Source organism: Petromyzon marinus, chromosome 8 (assembly GCF_048934315.1).
Source record: "Petromyzon marinus isolate PM22_M1 ecotype Great Lakes invasive population chromosome 8, UKy_Petmar_22M1.pri1.0, whole genome shotgun sequence".
Classification (NCBI taxonomy): Eukaryota; Metazoa; Chordata; class Hyperoartia; order Petromyzontiformes; family Petromyzontidae; genus Petromyzon; species Petromyzon marinus.
The window spans coordinates 21,379,273-21,404,434 of record NC_133674.1 but is presented as its reverse complement, the minus strand read 5'-3'; the positions used below and the strand labels follow the sequence as shown (position 1 = coordinate 21,404,434).

The 25,162-nt window shown below is 45.8% G+C and overlaps 1 protein-coding gene across 1 annotated transcript in view; it reads right to left on the bottom strand.

Moving 5' to 3' along the window:
* Positions 1–25,162, bottom strand: part of LOC116940374 (testican-3-like) — a 211,272-nt gene that overhangs the window by 99,611 nt on the left and 86,499 nt on the right. The window lies entirely within an intron of this gene.

Here is a 25,162-nt window from a genome sequence, read left to right as displayed (position 1 = left end):
CAAATCCTAACGTTAAACCAGGGTCCTCGTCAGCGGTCGTGTCTCTGGCAAATGGAGAGCATCATGAATCTCAGGATCTACTGGATTGTCTACTCGCTGCAGCTAGGAAGCTTTAGGGCTCGGCAACGAAATTCAATATCGAGCCCAAACAGCCCCTGGCTTATAATTGAGCTTATGCCGGTGGGGTGAGGCTCCACCACCGCCCCCCCCCCCCCCCCATGCAGCTGAGTCCTCACCCAGCGGGTGTGTGGGAATGATATTGACATTCTAAATACTCCGTGTAGTAAATGTGCAACGATTCATCGCCGCCCAGCCAGTGAATCGACGAATTGCCACAATTTGAAGTCAAGATTCGGTTAAGGAGTCCGTTGTACAATTACAATGCAATCTGCGTTCATAAAGGGTTCGAGTGCAACTGTGTCTCAAGGCGATGCTCAATTCGCTCATTCTCCTCTCACAGCTCCGCCCGTGTGCGTCAGAACCTGAACACTATTTATTCCCTTGTCCATCAGTTAGTCGCTTACGCCTCTGTACGTCCTTTTCAAGTAACATTTTCACATGTAATAAACGTAATACTGAATGCATGACTGAACGGTTCTTTCGGTAATGTCACGTAGGTAGAAAATAATAATATATCACGACGTTTCGATCGCCACACAAGCAATCGTCTTCAGGTGTGAGAGAGAAACAGGCTGCTGAAACAAGTCCTTATATCTAGAGAGCCGAGAGGGGGGAGGGGGGTTGCCGCGTCGGGCAAGAGGGTGGGGGCTCGAGATTGTGCCTCAGCGAGTGGAAAATCCAAAGATGGGAACCGAGATGGGGGAGGAAAAGGGGGGAGGGGGGTGATGCGAGAGCTGAGGAGGTGGCCGTTGTATAGTGAGAGATTAGCATGTCAATGTGTTGATTTGTTTTTTGGTCTCATTTTGACCAGCTAATTCGTATTGTTTATTTTTTTAAAGTCAGTCTTGTTTGTACAGTTTCGTTCGCTCATGATAATAATAGATCATGAACGGATAATTAGCACAATTAATCCATTCACACACGCACGGGTTGACGGGCACCCTGCGAGCCGAGGAATCGATTTAAACTGATGAACCTACATTGAGGGAAAAAAGTATTTGATCCCCTGCTGATTTTGTACGTTTGCCCACTGACAAAGAAATGATCAGTCTATAATTATAATGATAGGTTTATTTGAACAGTGAGAGATAGAATAACAACAAAAACATCCAGAAAAACGCATGTCAAAAATGTTATAAATTGATTTGCAGTTTAATGAAGGAAATAAGTATTTGACTCCCTCTCAATCAGAAAGATTTCTGGCTCCCAGGTATCTTTTATACAGGTAACGAGCTGAGATTAGGAGCACACTCTTAAAGGGAGTGCTCTTAATCTCAGATTGTTACCTGTATAAAAGACACCTGTCCACAAAAGCAATCAATCAGATTCCAAACTCTCCATCATGGCCAATACCAAATAGCTCTCCAAGAATGTCAGGGACAAGATTTTAGACCTACACAAGGCTTGAATGGGCTACAAGACCATTGCCAAGCAGCTTGGTGAGAAGGTGACAACAGTTGGTGCGATTATTCGCAAATGGAAGAAACACAAAAGAACTGTCAATCTCCCTCGACCTGGGGCTCCATGCAAGATCTCACCTCGTGGAGTTGCAATGATCATGAGAACGGTGAGGAATCAGCCCAGAACTACACGGGAGAATCTTGTCAATGATCTCAAGGCAGCTGGGACCATAGTCACCAAGAAAACAATTAGTAACACACTACGCCGTGAAGGACTGAAATCCTGCAGCGCCCGCAAGGTCCCCCTGCTCAAGAAAGCACCTATACATGCCCGTCTGAAGTTTGCCAATGAACATCTGAATGATTCAGAGGACAACTGGGTGAAAGTGTTGTGGTCAGATAAGACCAAAATGGAGCTCTTTGGCATCAACTCAACTCGCCGTGTTTGGAGGAGGAATGCTGCCTATGACCCCAAGAACACCCACCGTCAAACATGGAGGTGGAAACATTATGCTTTGGGGGTGTTTTTCTGCTAAGGGGACAGGACAACTTCACCGCATCAAAGGGACGATGGACGGGGCCATGTACCGTCAAATCTTGGGTGAGAACCTCCTTCCCTCAGTCAGGACATTGAAAATGGGTCGTGGATGGGTATTCCAGCATGACAATGACCCAAGACACACGGCCAACGCAACAAAGGAGTGGCTCAAGATGAAGCACAACAAGGTCCTGGAGTGGACTAGCCAGTCTCCAGACCTTAATCTCATAGAAAATCTGTGGAGGGAGCTGAAGGTTCGAGTTGCCAAACCTTAATGACTTGGAGAAGATCTGCAAAGAGGAGTGGGACAAAATCCCTCCTGAGATGTGTGCAAATCTGGTGGCCAATTACAAGAAACGTCTGACCTCTGTGATTGCCAACAAGGGTTTTGCCACCAAGTACTACAATAAGTCATGTTTTGCAGAGGGGTCAAATGCTTATTTCCCTCATTAAAATGCAAATCAATTTATACAATTTTGACATGCGTTTTTCTGGATTTTGTTGTTGTTATTCTGTCTCTCACTGTTCAAATAAACCTACCATTAAAATTATAGACTGATCACTTCTTTGTCAGTGGGCAAACGTACAAAATCAGCAGGGGATCAAATACTTTTTTCCCTCACTGTATGCGTCGTTGATAGCCGCGTAGGGAGCTACAGCAGCTCACGTCGCGAAGAGAAGGCCACAGTGCGGGAGGGGGGGGGCACGAAGGCGTGGCGGTTATTATTCGAGGAGGCGCAGCATGTGGCTGGCCCACATTCTCGAAACACTATGGGGGACCAGCAGCAGTTTCAGCAGGGTGCCGATATTTCCTGATCCCGCGCCAGTTCGGCTCAACATGGCAGAGCCACAGTGCAGTGAGTGGAATGCTCACCAATTGCCTAAGGAGGAGAAGCGCGGAACCCATAGCCGCTGCTCACCTTCTCATCAGAACCACCGAAAGATTGACATTTAAGAAGACCGAGCAAGCATTTCAATTTTCACGTCTTTTCTATTCTATTATTTCGCATGACGGCAATATATTCAGGAGTGAAATGCGAATGTTAATGTCTGTCAGCCACGACAAGAGGGCTTGAAGAGAGAGTTTGTGTAATTGTGTGTTATTCCTCCTCTGTTGAAGGAGCGCAGACTCGAGTGGTTTACTATATGGTTTGTAGATTCTCAATTCACGTTCATTTCACCCCCCCCCCCCACAACAATCATCCACCTTTTCATGATTGCAAACTGTTTATATTCATGTGCAAAGTAAGACACTGCACACTGCTATCCCCTGATGACTGCTTACTTTGGCAAGCTGTGCCATGGGGGAGCGGGTCGTGACGACTGCAGCTGATAAATGCTAATCTGGAGTGAAAAGGCTATATACGTGGCGAAGGGCAAGCAGGCGGGGTCTGAGCTGGAAAGGAATTCCATCCCCGGATGCAAGCACATCAGTTGTAACAGCTCTCTCGCTGGTTCAGCAGTTCCACTGCTGGATTACTTTTTCCGCCTGAGGACAACCGCTTGTGTTGCGATTGAAACATCGTGATATATTCGTTTTTATTTTATTTAATTGTTTTACCTACGTGACTTTACCTAAATAATCAAAGAGTATTTACTGGCTTGTTTAATTTCAGCTGACAGATTATTTAAGCTATTCCTTGAGGGTTGTAATACGTATATTTATGTTCTACCGTGCATACAACCAATTAAAAATTTGTTTATTAAAATGAAAGCATTTGTTGAGTATTTCTTCATTGTACAATTACGTGTATATTTAATACGAGATAATGCTGAGCAATGTATTAATATTAAAACCACTGTAGCAGGATAAAGAATCTGTCTCCACATCATGATACTAAATAATATGCCCCATATATTACATATGCTTTACATTAATTGCAACAGAAATGTTTACGCAAATATATGCACAGTGCACTGCACGTGTACACGTTGCACGCACACATATACATAACGGACAGCTCACGCCTATGTCTTTATTTATATCTTTCCTTGCCTATTTTTATTTCAAATGCCACTTAAGTTTGTTCAAATCAAAACGGACATAATTCTTATAATGAGGGCCGCTGGCGGAACGATCATGGTGTGAGGACGCACGCGCGCTCGCGTGCATATATGAAAATCCACGAGTGCCATTCAGGGCCCGAAGCGTCCGCATACGGCTCAGTCGCTCGTGATGGCGCTGCGCAACCCCATTCTGGGCAGCACAATTTCAACGAGGTCCCTGAGATCTTCGAATCAACTTATTTTAAATACTCCGAGGTCAAGGCTCATTTGCTGGCGTGATGAGGCTTTTGCCAGTGCAGCTCCCATGCTTTGAAACCTTTTGCCATTGCTAATGAGACAATCAGAAACGTTAGATATATTTAAGTGTGTTTTGAAAACTGGCCTTTAAACTGGGCTTTAAACTGGGCTTTACCCAAAAGTTCTGGCCGTTTACCCTGGTTCTATTTATTTTCTGCTTTCCATACATGGCGCATTAGGATATATGGATGAAAGTCGCCCTACAAATGTTATTTCTTATTATTATCACTTCCCACACATTCTGTCCTGCATCTCCCAGAGGTGCGTGCAGACTTTGGATATTTGGAGGTGGCTCTGGTACTCGTAAAAAATGTTTATTATCAAACGTGACATCGAAGACATCTTTGCTGTATGTATTATCACCCTGAATGTGCCCCAATCTCGATGGAGCTCGGAAGCTAAGCAGATTTCAGCCTGGGTAGTACTTGGATTTTCGACAAGTAATTCTGGTTTCTCCCCACATGCCGAACACTCACTCATGGAATTTGGCCAAACATTCCAATTCCAGATGTGAAACGCAAAAAGAAGCATATTCCTGCGGGACATTACTCCTCATGATGATTGTTGATATTTAATTTTTCTGTTTCTATACGTGTTAGGTCTTGTGCTAACGTTTGAAAAAAAAATGTTCATGTGAATTACGTATAATGTATAATTATAATGTAAGTACGACATACTATTTAATATTCTATACCACCTTTAATTAAATTACTTTTAAGATTACAGAGTAACCACCTCTCCAAGATTACACAGTTCCATCAGCACAAATGTGTCTTGCAAAAAAAATAGTTACCAAAATTAGAAGCTGATGACAACTGACAGCAGAGATATGTTCGTGCCAATGTGACACGGTTGAGGCCACACACGAAGCTGCCGAACTGCAAGGACAACCCAGCAAAGGAAAGCACGCATCCTTAAGTCCACCACACAATTCCAATGGCTTTGGGCTCAACGTGGATGGGGCATGGTCAGTGGCATAGCGTGATTGGCATGGACCCTCGTGCGAGTTCAATAGGTTCTCCCTGTTCATCAAGGTACCTGTACCTGATACCATTGCAATCATTGAAGACGTGGTCTAACAGGGACTGAATCCAGATTTACCAACTTTGGTAAGACACTGCCTTATGAACACTTACTTCACCTGGAATGGTACATTCTACAAACAAAAATAAGGTACCCGAACGGGTTCTCCCTTATCGCCCCCTACGTCCTTCCTTGTGAAAGATATACGTAGATGACACGTGTGTCATCTGATCACATGGCCTGCCAGCACTGAACCAATTTGTAAACCACATCAATTCCATACACCCATCTATCAAATTCACCATGGAAATGGAATAGGATGGCAAGCTACCATTCCTGGATGTTTTGATTGAGAAGGGACCTGATGGCTCGTTGGGACACTATGCCTACAGGAAAGCCATCCACACGGATGCCTATTTAAAGCCTGACTCCCACCACCATCCAGCCCAGAATAATTCCCTCGTCAAATCACTACACCATAGGGCCTGTTGCATCTCCGATCAGCATCACCTAGCTAGTGAGCTGGAGCACGTACACCAAGCCCTCAGGATTAACGGAAATTCTGACCATACAATCCGCAAAGCTGTCTCCCCAACCATGGGGAGACAACCATCTGAGGATCCAACCAATACCATAACTTTGCCATACATAGCAGGGGTTACAAAAAAATATTTCCAAAATCTTAAACAAACACATAATCCAGGTTCGCTTCAACACAGTACACAAAATCCGTTATTTGATCCCATCTGTAAAGGATGTGATTTCTGATAAGAAATACCCGGGTTTCTACAAACTGAGTTGTGGCTCCGGCAGCAGTTACATTGGGGAAATGAAATGACATGTCTCGGACCGCATTCGCGAACACAAGGCAGATCTTAAACACAGTAGAACCAATACCTCTGCCGTTGCTGATCATTGTTTTAAGTGGGCTCACACAAAATTGACTTTTCCAAGACGAAGGTACTCTGCAAACCCACCGGCTATTATCAGAGATTTGTTCATGAAGCCATCCAGGTATATAAACACAGACACAACTTCAACCGAGAAGATGGGTACAAACTGAGAAATCATTGGAAGGACGTTATTAACCAGGTAAAGTCTTAACTGACTGTGATGTCTCAATCCTACCTGCCCATATCAGCTGTTATTTCCGACTCTTTGTGTGTCTTACTCTATCTCATGCTGTGCTGCCCTGCCTCCCCCCACCCTTCTCTCTCCCCCTCTGCAGCCGACCTCTCCAGTGCTGCTGCGGTGGCCCACTTTACTGCAGTGACTCGGGTGCTACTGCGGGGTCCACTTTCTGCCTTGCCTCCTCCACCCCCCCCCCCTTCTCTCTCCCCCCCTACTGCCGAGGCCTATATAACCTCGTGCCACGGCATATCTCTCGCCTACTTCAGCAGTTTTTTTCTTGCTGTGGTTGTCCCACCTGATGACGATTGCTTGTGTTGCGATTGAAACGTCGTGATCTATTATTTTTTCTACCTACGTGACTTCACCGAAAGAACCAAAGAGTATAGGGTCACCCAATTAAATGTCTCTTTGTAGCTTGATGCCTGTGCTCCTACCAAACTAAGGTAACCAGTGCAGTTGCACCACCTGCACACTTGATAGGTACACCAATGAGAATGGCGTTCCCGGGGGATGCTACTATGCCAGCGTTTCGGATGTTTTCCATGTTAATTGGCACGTTATGCAAGGCAGCTTACGTCCTTGCAGAGAAGATGTTCAGCACGATCGAAGCAACGTTTCCTCACCACGTCAGGCAGATCATTTAAAGAGGACTACCGCTCCGTAGAACCTTGAGCACCAAAGAGCCGACAGCACAATCAGTGCAATCGCCCTCATGAGCCAATCCATGTCTAATGCCCGCCGACACTCATTTATTAATGCAGATTTAGGCCAGGGGATTCGTGAATTTTAGCTGGGGGTGAAAGGAACATTAATACATAAATTACAAAGCAGAGTAAATAAATCTTGACTTCAATAAGAGTAAATGAAACTGAGTGATGTTGCACTGAGCCGGCGCAAGGTGAACTCTCAGTGCCACATGCTGACAATTGCACACCTCTCCCTGGAAGGGCTATGTATTAAAGGTTGCGGTGTTTAGCATCTCATTTTCCACTCTCGCCAGCCACGCGGATGCTTCACCCAGCACCGCCACTTTTACGGAACTATCAATGATAACGGAGCAATTTATGTTATTTGCCGGGGTCAGACCGTTGCCCGTGACCAGGCCCGTGTTTCTCTCCTCAAAAACACTCCAGCTCGGTCGCGCCAGGCGGGTGGCACAGCACGGCACAGCACGGCGCAGGGGAATGAATTTTGTGGAACCGACGAAATCAACGCATGGCGACTCGTGGCACCACTACTCTCGTGTGCATCGCGCACGGGCTTATTCTGCTCCACTGTCACTTCATGTGACCTCTCCGGCGGCACAAAAGCCGACAACCCAATCTCCCTAACCTGCTATTTGTGAGCCGCTCCATTACCGCTTTCCATTCCACCCATAATCTCCCCTTCTCCATCTCTGAGAAGCCTCCGACAGCCCCACCCTTTCCAGCCGCCCCTCTCTCCGGCGAGTTTATCCGGCTTCTCTCGTCTCGTACCTTAGTCCCACCCCGAGCCTCCCCATCACCCACTCTCGGCTATCAGGAGGCACTCCACGCTAATCAGATTGTAGGAAGGATTTCCTCCTCGCTCATTATTGCATGTATGTGGCTTAATGTCGTCATGGCAACCATAACCCCGGGATCTAAACGAGGACAGAAATAAATCAGGGTTTTAGCGGGCCACACCTTGCAGTGGACGCAGCTACTTTGTTAGACACGACAAACAGAGAGCCGGACAAAAGATCGAGTCATTTGCTGACCGACTGGCCAACTTGATGGCTGACAATTGCACGGCTATGATGAGAGGCAGGCAGAAAGACAGGTTCGACATACAGTATTGATTAAATCAACAGATAATACAGCTCCTTTACATATATGTCAATTTGCATAAAAACATATAAAATGTGATTGACATATCCTATCAGTTGTTTATGGCCTTCTGGGATTGCATAGTTCCAGGAGCATTGGTTAAATACAACAAGCTCTGGACCGGTTTCAATATTCAGTGTCTCATCAGCAGTCATTTTAACACGGAGGCTTTCGCGACCAATATCATCCATAATAGATTTGTTTTTGGTTTGATTGCGTAAATATATAAATGTGTTATTAAAACCCGCCACCACCCGACACAGCCAACTAGTAAGGGTTGTCACGTAAACAGTACAGCACACTGGTGTGTTGGAGAGCCAAGCCACAACATTTAGAATCTGAGTACCAATGCTGGTGAACTGCCAGATGTTTATAGTCAAGGACACTGCTAGATAATATGTAATGATTCTATTTTGGTGACATACTGATTGACCGAGTCAATCGCTCACTAATAACTGACGGACAGGTAGGGAGGCAGAAAGATCGAGACATGAAGGCATACTGACTCACTAACTCACTGACTAGAAAACAGACCTCCTGACTAAGAGCTACAAAGAAAGAGCTTAACTTGCAGGCAAGAAGGCCCAAAGCCAGACAGATTGTGCATTTCAAACACAGTATCATATAATACTTGTGAGATATACACTGGAGCGGTGGTGCAGTGGATAGTGCACTATATTTTGAATCTGGCTGCCTAAGTTTGATTTAAAGCCACGGCTAAGAACACTTGCATGTGACATTTGAACTGGTCCTGTATACCCCAATTCACCCGCAATTTGCACCGATCAGTGTGACGAATAATGGCAAAACAAGTCTCAAAATTACGAACATGGCATTGGGAGGCCTTCATTCAGCAGTGGATTAACAAATGGCTGTAATTTGTGTAATGCATAATAATGTATGATATGCATTCATCCGCTTGAAAGGCCCAGCTATTGTAATGGCTCCATGCATTTGAGCAGGCTCTGTATTATACTTGTTAAACTAAGCAGCCTTTTCCCAAGTAGGCTTCATTAATCTTGCATTCATATTTCCTTTCAAGTTGCTCATGAATGTTTCAGAGCTTCTATGCACTACATACATGCATTTTTCATAAAGCAGTTGGCCGGGGGGGGCAAGGAGGTGACGTGGGTGGGGGGTAAGTCTGAGGAGTAGGTGTCCGTGCAAATGGTGAAGGTGGAGGTAAGGTGAGGATGCAGAAGGCCGAGGTGCGAGTTAATATGTTGTTTCTCATCAGATGCCCACCACACATTGTTTTCCCAGTATTCCGTGGTGACATGGGGAAGGCTCGAGAGAGGGTGTCCGTGCAGGGGTGTGGGGGTGATGATGGTTAAGGTAGTGAAGGTGTGAAGGGGGAGGGTATGAAAGAAGGGAAGGGAGGTGCCAGATGTTATCTTCCCCTGGAGCTGTGGTCGTCTCCGTAAACATATGCCGAGCACGTGGGAGAAACGTTGGACATCATGCCTAACGACGCAGGGTTACAACCCAACAATACATCACAGTTCTACTCCACTGACACCCGAACAGGCATTGTTCTCCTCTCCCGTGAGGCTGTGCGCGGAGGTGACGGGGAGGAAAGAGCACGACGGGATTGAGAGAAGCCCTGAGCGCGAGACGCTGCAAGGCCAGCCGGAAACATCTCCCAACCAGCTGGGGAGCGGCAACGCGCGGGCATTTCAAGGAGGAATGTTAATGTGACGTTTGGACTTTAAAGTCACACACAATGACCGCATTTACTCGCAAGCGACAATTTTCGGCTCCGGCTGTGAAATTGTTCGTGCTCGTGCGATCAACGGCCCCTTTGACGGCCGAGCAGCCATGCAGCGACGGCCTCCACGGCTTTGGGGAGACGCGTGACTGACAGCCCGCCCGCGGGGCTGCATCACGTCTTTTACTTGCAGTAGCACGGCGCTTTCGCCCTCTCTAGAGCTCTCTCGCGCGCTCTCTCACTCTCCACATATGTACATATATCGTATACGGTATTGGGAATATAAACCAAGATCTCTCTTCCGTACAGACCGCTAAATATAAGAACGCTGAAGCAAGTGAAGTGAGTACCGATTCAGGCCGACACGGTGCACGAAAAGGGAGTAGCCAGTGCCACTTCCAAGCCACTTGTGTCTTCCCGATGTTGTTGTGTACACATCGCGCCAGATACTCGAACAACTTTAATCAAGAATACAATTGGTGATGCTGCGTTGCAAATGGCGCACAAGCACAATTAACAAAAGCACGTAATACATTCATCAATAGCACTAAAGTAAAGCAAACATTTCAGCAATAGCCTTGTGCTATGAAGGGTCATTGCCTGAAACGTCGCCTATTATTAAAACAATTTGAAGGCCATAGTGTTATTGAAGAATGTGTTGAGTATTTAAATACTCGTTTAAGGCTGAGGTCACATCGGGGAGGCACAGGACTGATTCAGATATCACACGCCAGTGATGTTGGCTATGGCCGGGAATCAAATTCAGGTCACCGGGTTCATTACACATGGCATGAACCACTGAACCACCGCTCCCTCGACATATAAACATATTTGTACATATTCTTAGTTTTTTCGGTAAAGTCACGTTGAAGAGAAACAACAAAATAATAAAATATATATAAACATTTAAATAAAAAAAACATTTAATGTTTTATATATATTTTATTATTTTGTTGTTTCTCTTCAACGTGACTTTACCGAAAAAACTAAGAATATGAATTACTGCAGTCACGAAAGCTTTAAATCAATATTTGTACATCTTGATTAGAAGCTTTCGTGACTGCAGGATTTCAGGTTCTTTCGGTAAAGTCACGTAGGTATAAAAAATGTAAAATAAAAAATAATAATAGCAATGTGTTGGTCAATTGGCCCTTCTTAGCACAACAGTAGTACATCTTCTTTGGTTCTTTCGGTAAAGTCACGTAGAATGAGAATAAAATAATAAATTGATAAAATAAAATAACACAATAATATTCTCACGACGTTTCGGCCACAACACAAGCGGCCTTCATCAGGTGAAGAGACGAGACTGTCTGGAGGACAGCGCTGGAGTGAAAAAGCCACGCTCAGATCGCGACCTTTAAGCTGTGTGAGAAGAAACAAAGTGCCTTGACATAGGAATTAGCATTGAATTTAGCATTGAAATGGCTGAGTGATTAGCTTGTGACTGGTCACAGAAATGGCTATGCTACATTTTTTTTCATTTGGCTATGAAATGGCTATTTTACATTTCTGTGACCAGTCACAAGCTAATCACTCAGCCATTTCAATGCTAAATTCAATGCTAATTTCTTTGTCAAGGCGCTTTGTTTCTTCTCACACAGCTTAAAGGTCGCGATCTGAGCGTGGCTTTTTCACTCCAGCGCTGTCCTCCAGACAGTCTCGTCTCTTCACCTGATGAAGGCCGCTTGTGTTGTGGCCGAAACGTCGTGAGAATATTATTGTGTTATTTTATTTTATCAATGTATTATTTTATTCTCATTCTACGTGACTTTACCGAAATAACCAAAGAAGATGAATCCTTGCAGTCACGAAAGCTTTAAATCTAAACAGTAGTACAGTCTAATGAATGTGTACACCAGTCAGTCAATAGGCAGGTAACACGTGGCGCTGAGACCAAGTATCTGTACTCCCACCTCTTCTAGCATGGAGGAGTAGGCGAAGGGGTTCTCTAGAGCTCCCTCTCGTGGAGCCCCTTCCACCAGCAGTGGTGTGGGCAAGCAATTGCAAGGCTGTACCTTTGCTGTTGCTTTTTATATAAACTGTACGCAGTTTCTGCGGGGGATGCACGCGACCCCGGCGTGGCCCCCGAGGGCTGCGCGTGCACACGCGTCCGCCCACAGCGCAGCGCACTCGCAGCAACAGCACAGCACAAGTGCAGCTAGTACAGAGCACGTGCAGCAAACGCAGTGGGGAGGCCCAACCCTTCAAGAGACCTCAGTGCAGCACTCGCTCCACATGCAACTCGCTTGTAAGGACAAAATATAGCTGCAAGGAAACATATATAACAGCACATGTTGTTCTATGAAGAAGGGCCATTGTCCGAATCGTCTCCTATATATATTATTAAGCCGCAGTGCTATTTTGCACCATCAACAAATGTTTAGTTTTATAGCTGCAAGGGAGCCCTGCGAATGCATGGAGCCCAAGAGTAACTTGGTTTTCAGGCCACGCATGAATAGTTATTTTTTTTATTTACAGCATTTTCAAAAATCAATTTTGGCTTGTGCGTGGCAGTTGGAGCAGCCATGTGTTCACATCCGCGTGTGCACAGCTGGGAATGGGGTGACCGCGTGCGCCCACTCTCTCCGCCACAAACTGCCGAGGAGAGGAAAGACGAGTGGTTGGAAGAGTGGCGAGGGAGGAAGGGAGTTGGGAGGAGAGAGGGAGGTGTTGCCACCTGCCTCCCCATTGCAACGTCTCTCTGTAGCAAGCCAGCGAGGCCAAGAGGCAACCCCCTCCCTGACACGCAACCTGCAGCAGACACGCACGGCACTGCGCCCAGCTGCGCACCGCTTAATAACGCGTCGTGATGATACATCTTCAGAAGCGAATGTCCCTGTCTTCACGCAATTATCTTGCATACAAGCAATGGCAATTATGAATCGCAGGCAATATTTGATTGTTTGTGAATGTATCGCTTTTACAATGCTGTGTGAACTCGCTTGTGAATCTCTGGCGATGTACAGCATAACAAAGTGGCCTGCTCACGCGTGCGCGCACCATCACCACCGTGCTTCTACCCCGCGAGTGGAAACTCACCGGCCTTCCGCCTCCCATCCCCACGCCACCCCCCGACCTCTAACGAGCAATTATTCCCAGTGTACAAATTAATTGGAACACCATATGCCATGTGACCATTCGGAAAGTGCAGCTGTGATGTTAATGATGTCGCAGCGCAAATGTTACTGTCTTGGTGATGACCACAAACCAGTGTATGTAGTCAGCATTTGTTATTTGAGTCATAGTCTTAGACAAGTCCACGATAACCTGAGGCGTTTAAGTCAGGTATGTGGGTTCCAAGTGGTAATTCGATTGGTCCAGCTGACTAAAGCTGTCAAAATGTTCACTCTTGGTTATTCCATGTTGGTGTTAGAGGCATGTAATTTCCAACCCTTCCCTGCCCACTTCTCCAGCATTATAGGTCAACTAATCAATACAATATTTGTACACATGCATATATAGCCAATTGTCATTTTTTTGGTCTTCCTCAGTGCACTCTCTATAAGAACGACAAACGAATCCCAGTCTGCATCTTCATACTGGCTCAGTTAAATGTCGTCTCGTCATTGTCAATCATGCTTCGATCTTTGGTGGGTAGAAGTCGTTGTCATTTAACACTCGATTTTTGTCCGCTCACCATCAATCACTTAAACCAATTATAAAATAACTTTGTCGACAAATATATTCGTTGCAAACTTCGTTTCTAGATTATTGAAAAAACACCAAAATTCAATAACGAAAGCTCGACCAGAAATACCACAGGTGTATGTATGTTTAAATTATGTCACACCGTACATAGACAACTTTGCGAATCGGAAGTGTGTGGGAAGGACAGAAAACTAAACACAAAGAGCAGTTCTAAGGGGCCGTCCATAAATGACGTCATGTACCTAGGGGGGGGTGGGGGGGTTATTCATTTGTGACGATGGGTGACGAGGGGGAGGGGTTTTAGAAATGTGACGTCACATCAGAATGAGCAAATTTAAATAAATATAGACAACACGTTCTACTTAATAAAATTGACTTTTTAATAAATGTTTTATCCTACAACATCAGAGTGCAGCACCACATTAAATACGCACTACAATGACAATAGTTTAAAGCGATTTGAAGCATGTGTTTTTTTTGGGGGGGGCAGAGCTTTGTGACGTCACATTTGGGGGGGGGGTCTGACTTTTTGTGACGCCGTGTGACGAAGGGGGGTAAAAAATCGTCCAAAATCGCGTGACGTCATTTATGGACGGCCACTAAATAAATGAATTGTCAATCTAGATGATTAAAAAGTGCATGTCTTCAGTTGCTTCCTAATATCGGAAGGAAGAGCATTCCAGACGGCTGCAGAAAAGCATCTTAAATATGTACAGTGAGGGAAAAAAGTATTTGATCCCCTGCTGATCCTGTACGCTTGCCCACTGACAAAGAAATGATCAGTCTATAATTTTAATGGTAGGTTTATTTGAACAGTGAGAGACAGAATAACAACAACAAAATCCAGAAAAACGCATGTCAAAAATGTTATAAATTGATTTGCATTTTAATGAGGGAAATAAGCATTTGACCCCTCTACAAAACATGACTTATTGTAGTACTTGGTGGCAAAACCCTTCTTGGCAATCACAGAGGTCAGACGTTTCTTGTAATTGGCCACCAGGTTTGCGCACATCTCAGGAGGGATTTTGTCCCACTCCTCTTTGCAGATCTTCTCCAAGTCATTAAGGTTTGGCAACTCGAACCTTCAGCTCCCTCCGCAGATTTTCTATGGGATTAAGGTCTGGAGACTGGCTAGGCCACTCCAGGACCTTAATGTGCTTCTTCTTGAGCCACTCCTTTGTTGCCTTGGCCGTGTGTCTTGGGTCATTGTCATGCTGGAATAACCATCCACGACCCATTTTCAATGCCCTGGCTGAGGGAAGGAGGTTCTCACCCAAGATTTGACGGTACATTTCCCCGTCCATCGTCCCTTTGATGCGGTGAAGTTGTCCTGTCCCCTTAGCAGAAAAACACCCCCAAAGCATAATGTTTCCACCTCCATGTTTGACGGTGGGGATGGTGTTCTTGGGGTCATAGGCAGCATTCCTCCTCCTCCAAACACGGCGAGTTGAGTTGATGCCAAAGAGCTCCATTTTGGTATCATCTGACCACAACACTTTCACCCAGTTGTCCTCTGAATCATTCAGATATTCATTGGCAAACTTCAGACGGGCATGTATATGTGCTTTCTTGAGCAGGGGGACCTTGCGGGCGCTGCAGGATTTCAGTCCTTCACGGCGTAGTGTGTTACTAATTGTTTTCTTGGTGACTATGGTCCCAGCTGCCTTGAGATCATTGACAAGAGTCTCCCGTGTAGTTCTGGGCTGATTCCTCACCGTTCTCATGATCATTGCAACTCTACGAGGTGAGATCTTGCATGGAGCCCCAGGTCGAGAGAGATTGACAGTTCTTTTGTGTTTCTTCCATTTGCGATTAATCGCACCAACTGAGAGCTATTTGGTATTGGCCATGATGGAGAGTTGGAATCTGATTGATTGCTTCTGTGGACAGGTGTCCTTTAAACAGGTAACAAGCTGAGATTAGGAGCACTCCCTTTAAGAGTGTGCTCCTAATCTCAGCTCGTTACCTGTATAAAAGACACCTGGGAGCCAGAAATCTTTCTGATTGAGCGGGGGTCAAATACGTATTTCCTTCATTAAAATGCATATCAATTTATAACATTTTTGATATGCGTTTTTCTGGATGTTTTTGTTGTTATTCTGTCTCTCACTGTTCAAATAAACCTACCATTAAAATTATAGGCTGATCATTTCTTCGTCAGTGGGCAAACGTACAAAATCAGCAGGGGATCAAATACTTTTTTCCCTCACTGTATGTAGACTGAGACTACGGCTAAAATTAAACAGGCTGACTAAATTAACACTGCCTCAGAGCAACGCACTTGAGCTAATCACCGCTATAACAGCGACACTTAAACATGTGCACACAACAACGACGCATGCGCCTCAGGAGCAGTGACTTGGTGGTGCTGCATCAGCGGGGGCATGCGCGAGAGTCATAGCCTGCCGCACGCACCACAGCAGTGACTGGACAAACGCCGCAGCTCATGAAGCTTGGCCCAGCTACCTGAGTCTTTAGGCTGTCAGGTAATGAGGTTACTTAAAGTCCAAAATTAAATATTTGCGGTAAGGAATGCGTGCTGCAAAAACAATACAGATTGGCACTGGTGTAAATTACATTTCAGCACAACCTCCAGCAGTCCCCACCATCTTGGTAAGATTGCCCTTGCAGTTTGCATCTCCGGTAAATCATTACACAGAGACAGCAGCCTGCATGTAATGCAATGTTAATCGGCGCATCGTTAAAACATTACGACAAATTTGCGAAGGTTTTTATTTTTATCATAAACACGTACGTTCAATATTCACCATCATCAGCCATGATCAATCCACTGCTGAATGGCTTCCGCAAGACATCGCAAACTTTTACGATCGTGCCTTGCAACAATCCGCATAGCTCCTGCACGCGAGCCGATCTCATAACTCCATCTCCACAATGGACATCCGCTCGGGCGTGTCCACTCCTGCGGCTGCCACTGCGTCATTCGTCTCGACCACCGGCGTGTCCTGCAGCAAGCCCACTTACTTTTATTTTAAAAAATGATGTCATATTTGTATGTATTTATATTCTGCCCAATGACACTCATGATTATTTTGAAATATATAGCTTTCTTAACAGTTAGTATGATGTCTCTAACTTGTGTAGTTAGTTTAACACGTAGGCTAGTTTAACATGTAGGCTTTCGCGACCAATATCATCCATTATAGAAGTGTTTTTGGATTAGATTGCGTAAATATATAAATGCGTCGTTAAAACCCGCCACCACCCGACACAGCCAACTAGTAAGGGTTGTCACGTAAACAGAACTTGCAAATTCGTCACTAGTACAGCACACCGGTGTGTTGGAGAGCCAAGCCACAACATTTACAATCTGAGTATAACGTTTCGCCAGTAATTACAACTAGCTTCATCAGGCGACAGCCAGATTTGTAGTGAAGTCTAACTGTTTCGTTCCTCATATAGAGGCAAAGATGTGGTGACCATGGTTCTGCGCTCTTGCACCACGTGGGGGGGGGGATTACTGAGTCAACGTAAATTATGCATGTGCATTATGCGAGCTCTTTGAACTTGTCCTTCCTGTCTATTGTGTGTATTAAAATAGCCGTACCAACGGCAATCCCTATTGAAGTATGCTGCCCTCTGTAGGCATGTGTAGTTAGTTCCCGAATCCATTCACTTCTGTCTTGCAGCTTGCCGTGTCATTCCAAAATTGACAAACGTATATCTACAGGAACCAATATAGCCACTCAAGATATCACGTTAATTTTGTCTTTTCAGGTATGTAGGTTGAACTTCTTTCGCACCGTACGTAACCAACTGTGCTAATTGGAGGTGCAGGGGAATGACAACAAACTAAACACAATAATCCGTTGGGCAGAGAACTTGAGAGACTGGGACAGTCTTATTTTCAAGAGTGACTTGGGTCACCGGAAATGATAAAAGCAAGAACAAAAACATAATAAAGCAGAGCAATGAAAGAAAGAGAAATGGAAATAAAAACTGCGGCAGATATTGGCTTTGTAGGAGTTTGACCAACGGCTTAAACATCACGATGCCTCTTGTGAGATTGAGTTCAGGTACATTTCACAATGATTTATATAAAGCCACAAAATATCTCACCGCTCTTCCCTGGTATCTGCGACTATAACGCGAAATCGACGGCGTTTCAAACCGTGCCCACCAAGTGCTCGGTGGCACGTTACGACACAGGCACCATAGCACGCGGCACAGCACTGTCGCACCTAGAGTTCTAATCCTGGAGAAATAATAAAGCAACGCAACATCTGGTGCGGCAATTAAAACTCTCATTTGCACAGAAGCAGCGGAAACAGGAGAGGGAGAGAGAGCTCGGCTACAGTAAGCGTCGGCAAGGGCGCGAGCACTGCGGGGTGAGTGCTGCATGCTGATTGGTGAGTGTGGACGAGCAAGCGGTGAGTAGTGAATGGGCAGCACATGTGGAGTGGTGTGCTGTGACGTTTGTGGGGAGCGATAATGTAGCGGTTAGCCAGAGTTCGATTTCTGCTCATGGCCAACATCCGTGACAAATATTTCAACCGGTCCTGGGCATCCCCTAGGTTGACCCAGCCTCAAATGAATACCTGGTGCAGTGTGTAAACATCACCACTGGGGAAACAAAGGCGACAATGTGTGGTATGGCCACCCCACCCCTTGTGTGCCGTGCCGATCTTCATAGTTGCTCGCTTACAGCACTTGCCCCAACAGTCTGTTAAGACTATACGGGGGACCTTGTCTGTGTTTTGTAAGTGACGTATGACGAGTGGTGTGCAGCGAGTAGCGTATATGGAGCAGTGTGTGGTGAGTGGTAAGTAGCAAGCGATGTGTGGTGCGTCGTGAGCAGTGTGTGTTATGTAGCGAGTGGTGTTGGGTGAGTAGTCTATGGTGTGCAGTGTGTGGTGCATAGTGAGTGGTTCATGGTGAGTGATGCGTAGTGAGCGGTGTTTCATGAGCAGCGCATGGTAATCTGGGACTCATGAGCAGTGCATGGGGAGCATAGTGTGTGAAGAGTGATGAGCAGTGTGTGTGGTGGTAAGTATTGATAAATGATCAGCACATTGTGAGCGGTCTATGAAATGCGTCACATACACAGCAGTGCGTGGTGAGGAATGCGTGGCAAGTAGGGTATGCTGAGAAAAGTCAACTGTGTAAGGTGAGCGGTGAGGAGTGAGCAGTTGGTGCTAAATGGTGGTGAGGAAGCAACCCTCGCGGCGCGGCGAGGCTGAGACGGGTCGGCAGTGGAGGCGCGCGTCCCGTGGACGGGACACAAACCGACAACGCCAATTTACAAGGAAATAGGTTTTACTGAGCCATCACGTCGAGACGAGGGAGGAACGGGCGAGTGCCCTGGCAGACGGGCGAGGGGGCCCCACAAGCGTTTCGCTCCAGCGACTCCTCAATCAGCCCGTCAGCTGCGGTTAGGGCACCGCGCAGGATGCCTGCCACTTAATACAAGTGCCGAATTTCAATTACCTTGTCTCCAATGCAACACGGGCTGCTGTTGCTCCCATTATATACATTATAGCAGAGTTAGCACTTCAAGGCGATCTATCTTTTATTTGCCAGCACCAACTTGGTATCATCGTCAACAATTCGCATCACAGTCTTCCATGTTTTTACATTTGTATAATTATTCGTGTCATCCTTCCAATTTAAACACGTTTGCACTTTAGCCCAACATATCATTCACCTCTCTCTTAAGTGTTATGTGGGAGTGCACTGCGAATGTGTATCTATTGTACTGCAGTATTCAAGGTGCAGGCAGCGTTTGTGCGGTGCTTAACGCACCACGCGATGATCTCGGTGATCTGAGTTCCATTCTTAGTCCATGACTGTCAAACGATGATAAAAGATCCCCATATAGTCTTGAATAGACTTGAGGCAAGTGCCGTGAGCACCTATGAAGGCCAGCACGTTATACGTGGGGGTGCGTAACACCGTGCCCAGCTGCCTTTGTCTCCTCACTGCAGATCTTTACAAACTACACAAGGTACTCATTTAAGATTGAGTCGCCCTAAAGGAGGAACAGGACTGGTTCAAATATTTGTGACTGTTATTGGTCGTGAGCTGGCATTGGACTGATGTCAATGGGAATGTAGGGCAGTGCATTTGCCACGACACTATCTCTCCCCCCTCCACCAAAGACAAAGATCCCTCATATATAGCCTAAACGCACTTTTGGGGCAAGTGCTGTTAACGAGCACCTATGAAGACCCCTCCATCATGCACACACACATACAATGGGGAGGTTAAACAATCTACACTAATGGTTAGAAACTTCCAGAGCATTACGAACATCAATGAAAATTAACATTGCAAGCATTTAGAATTGGTCTTAAACTTGGCTCAACCTGGAAATACGAGTGTAACCTATGAGCTGCGAAGGTTAGGGCTGAAATGAAAATGTGAATAAGATATTTGCTTGAATGAATTAAATATTTTTAGCACAAATGAATGTCCAAAAGCGAGAGAGTGCAGGGTTGCCACGAGCAGAGCACGCAGGAGACTACCGTGGCCAAGGGCACGGGTTCACCAATGGCATCAAGGCTGCCATGTTCTCTGCTTGTGGTGACAATGCACTCTCTCGCCGATTCCGGCTTGGAGAGGTGTCCCTGTATCAACTGTGTTTCTGAATAGCTTTGAGGGAGAGCTAAACCCGGGCAGCCCTGGTCAACCGCCACCTACGAGCACATACCTCCCAGTGTGATCTCATAAACATTACCCAATCATTGTTTTACGTTTCCTGCGGGGCCTTATGACCAGGACACGCAAGCATCCCATGAGGAAAAAACTAGAAGCGCCCGTGGTAACGGAGCCCCAGAATGGACATTCAGAGCTGTGTTCCAAGCATGGCGCAAATCCCCGGCTGTTGTGATCGTGTGGCAATGCTGACGCCACATTTCCCTGGCCCGTCCTCCGTGCAAGCGTAACCTAAGACACCGCTTGGACCACAAGACACTGCTACAATTGAAAGTGCACGTAGGATTTTTGCTTTGAAAAAAAAAACTCCATTTGTTTATTCATTCCTTTGTGATTTCATTATGTACTCTCAGCCCCTTTGTCAATCCACCATTTAATGAAGGCCTCCCCATGTTTCATTATGGCGGATGTTTGACCATACTTCACCAACGCCAAACATTCCAGGTTGGTGAAGAAGGCAGGGCAAGGACCGGTTCGGATACAATTTGCCACTGATGTCAGCTTTGTCCGGGAATCAAACTCAGGTCACCAGGTTCACAAAGAACTTTGCTAACCACTTCGCAATCGCTCCCTCCAACAAGACATAGTAGATTTTTAGATGTGCAAACGCAAATTAATGTTATTGGCCAATTAATGCAGAGAAGATGCGAATGCCTTTAACACGGAAATGGGGAGGCGAGTCTATATTCGCGTTGATTTGCCAGGAGAGAGTGAGAAGGTACCGGTCGTAACACTGGCGCCACGAGAGGACAAACGTCCGCTCAACCTGGGGCTGGCAACGCGAGGCTGCTGCTCAAACATTCGAAAAACATCCCAGGGTGTGTGTCAACAGTGTTGTAGCGGAGTTGCCATGTGGCCTGAAACAAAGCAATGAAATGGAGCCCCTATACAAATTCCTCCTCCTCTCTGTTACCCGAATGCCTGGGCTGCTCCAGTCCCACAGACCTTGGTTAAATCTATATACTCACAATGAGGCCCAGAACATCAAATAGAGGCTCATAGACTTGTGCAGATACCCATGAACTCGGAAAAAAACCCCTAGCCAACGGTGTAATGCGGTTGGCAGGGGCCCTGGTGCAAGGCATGAATCGCGGGCCTTCTGTCCAATTCCAACCCTCCCCCCTCTTCGTAACCTGGTGCATAGGCGCAAATGTACTTATTTAAGCCTGAGTTGACCTACAGGAGGTCCAAATACGTTTTTTTCATTACGTTACCCACGGTCAATAATAAAACTTAGGTTTACAGGTTCATAATGTAATATGCCAGCTACTGCTGTGCACACACACGTGTACAACCATTCCTTGCAGCTGTAGTGGATGTATTAACTCGCCGATAATATAGGATATGGTCGGTAATTAAACTCAGGTGACTGTCTTTGTAGCGAAAGTGCACTCACCGAAGTTAAACCTCTGTCTGTAAATCTGTTTGAAATAAAATGCATCAAACTAGAAGAGGTGATCGGGTCCATATGGGTCATCTCTCTTTTGCTTCCAACCATCCTTGCCCACTATTTTTGCCCTATGCTGTAAGGGACTGCTGCTTGTATTCAAACACTGTCACTAGGAACCTCATCAAAAACAATGTTTTAAATGGTCTCTCCTCGGCAGCTCCTCAGCAGCACGAGGTATCAGCAGTGTCAGGGAAATTGCACGATTACCCGTTACAACCACAATGTCATTATCCCATAAGCAGAAGAAGCCAGCAGACTGTGCATGGACAGGTAATGTGTGGGGGGAGGGGGGCAGGGTGGGAGGGCGTTTATGGAAAATAAAATTGATTAATGAATTTATTAATGCTTGAAGACAATTTTGACAAGTACGTCTGCTCTCCAATCACCTCCATGCCGCAACCGTCCTCAAACCTCAGAGATGCCTCCATAAAACTGAAGCGCCCCTTCACCCTCCATTCCGACTGCTCTTCCCGGATAAATAATTTACATAATAATTGGTTTCCACAAAGGTCAGGCCCTAACTGCATGTGACAGCCCCCAGCCGAAGCCAGGCAGCAGTCAATGATGAAATCGCGAAATGCACACTCGCTGCTCCGCAAACGCAAATTCTTTCTCGCCAAGCGGCCAAGTTCCGTGACATTTCTTGTGTGCATTTCCTTTTTTTAGTTTACAAAGAACAATATATATAAAAGCTATTGAACTCAACATGATTCATGTGCCACTTTCTGACAGACAAGCTTTTAAGTAAAATTTCAAGAGAAGCCTCACGGAATTGCCTTGTCGCAAGAAAGGCGCCACACGACTGTACGTCGTGACGTGCTGCCGAAGAGCCCCACTTTTCGACGCGCTGCTCACATTACGCGGTATTCGGCACCCTAAGATCCGCATTGTGATGCGTCAAAAGATGACGCCTAATAACATGCTGTTAACGTTGGATTATATATTTTTATACTTTTCAGATTTCTATCTCATGTATTTATAGCGGCTTCAGGGCTCGTCTCAGCCGAATTGAATGCAAATGCACTTTCAAGGCACGGCTTGCGTTTTTTTTATATTTCCGAAGGCATTGAAAAGGATTTAAACCATGTGACTTGCAAAAACACTAGAACCCTACTAAGTAACATGGGCTTGAACCAGAAGTCACTGTACTATGATGTAGTCCAGAGGTAGTGCGAGCTCAGAATATATTACTGGCTCAGTGGTAGTGCTCATCAAACGGCCCCAATGAAAATTAGGAATTACTCGCCGCGTGACTGCGATCGAACCGTGGACCACACATTTAACCCCACTGTCCGCTGTGATCATCTGCTGATGAAAGCATTTCAGATATTTACCAGGCTACTACTTGCTCCCAAACGTCGAATTAAACTTAGCAACGTTTCTAATCAACCTGCCGTATGAAAGAAGATGAAAAGGTGATGGTTCAGCAATAGTCCTGGCTCAATGCTCTGACCTGGCTCTTGGACCCTTGCCCAACACTGCCAAAGGCTCAATCAAAGCCTGCGACGGTAAAATCCGCCCATGCAGATGTCCAAAGGGAGCTGCATGTCACCCAGCCACTTCAACGAAGACACCCCCGCCCAAACCCCGGGACATAACCAACTCCGTTTTAACTAAATCCGTGCACTTTTCATAATGACTTAATTTAAATACAGCAGATATCTCCGCTTTGCATAATTGGTTTTCACTGAAAATAATGGGGTCCAACTGCACGGCGATGGGAAATGTATGAAGTGACCAACGCTGTGGAGCTGCCCTGTGCCATCTTCTGAAGTTGAAACGGTAAAGCAGCACTTCCTGTTTTTGAGGTGAAAATTAAGGTGGGATCTACAAACGCCCTCGCCCCCTCACCCAGTCACCCCCTCGCTCACTCGCTCCAACACCCCCTCATTCACTCACTCCCTTGCCCCTCACTCCCTCGCCCCCTCACCCCGTCAGCCCCTCACGCTCTCTCTCCATCACGTCTCATCCAGTAAAACTCAACCAGCAGTGCCGGATTGAACTCACGTAGTTGTGAGGTGCCACACCCAGCCGATTGACTGAAACCTGATTTATTTTAACAACGAAACAGACCCTTGACTGTTGGTTTGGAATATGCAAGTGATATCTAAACTAGCCTTTGGCACCTCCCCTCCCCCACCCACTTCGTTCACTTACCCGCACTGACCAGGATGGTGGAGAATGGTCAAACAATCCTCATGGTCAACACGTAGTAAGGAAACCTTAATCCAGCAGTAGATTGGCAAACAGCTGAATATAATTACTACCCACAATCAGCTAATACGGTGAACACATGACCTTGTACAGTTTCAGGCAACCCAGTGACATGTTGTTCATGGCCTACACCTTGCAGGTGAGACTCAGAGAAACCCAACTAGGATCCAGGCTTGGACTTTTATGAAATACAGGGGGCCCCCGATATAAGTTGGTGTTACGGACCGGAAAAATGTAACTTATAACGAAACGATGTATAACGAGGAATTTTCTCCTATAAGAATAATGGGAAATGGGGGGGTGAGAGGTAGAGGCCATAAGAGCCTAAACATTGCCTATGCGATGCAAAGCGAAGCAATTTCTTCCATAATAAACATGAGAATAAGTTATGGATAGGGACCGTATCTTCGGAAAATATTGTTTCATACCTAGCAACCAAAATACGTACTGTACATGTACAGTACTTGTACGATACTGTACAACCAACACATTCAATCGGCGCCCAATATCAACCGCACGTTCACCTTTTCTACCATGCTTTATAACTTCCATTTTAACATCGAACGGAATACTATTGAGCTTTTTCTTAGACTCAACACCTGCTCTATCACCTGCACTGTCACTGGCACTACGCTTGCTACTCATTGTTGTAGGGTTGCGATAGTATTTTGCTATAAAGTCCACACCAATTACAAGCTGCACTCGCTTTGCACGTGAGAGACAACGCTGGGACCGAGAAGATGGCGGCGCATGCACGGAATACGAGTTGGTTGTACAGTACATTTCACGAGTTGACCAGTACGTTTATGACTCGGCTGAACTCAGCTGAACTGAGTCGAAAACGTCGTAATGATGTGCAGGGAAATTTTACGTCGGATTCCTCAAAAAATCAGTGACGTGAATGCGAAACAACGCATATAGAGGCGACGTATATCAGGGACTGCCTTTTAATGCCCTTTTACTACCCAGGATGCACCACATCAGTACGTCACCACCTTTGACTGTCTTGCGTTGTTACTATCCACCTTATTAAATGTTTTGAATTATATAGCAGCTAAATGCAGGTCAATGTAGACAGTGAAACATTGAGGAAAAAAG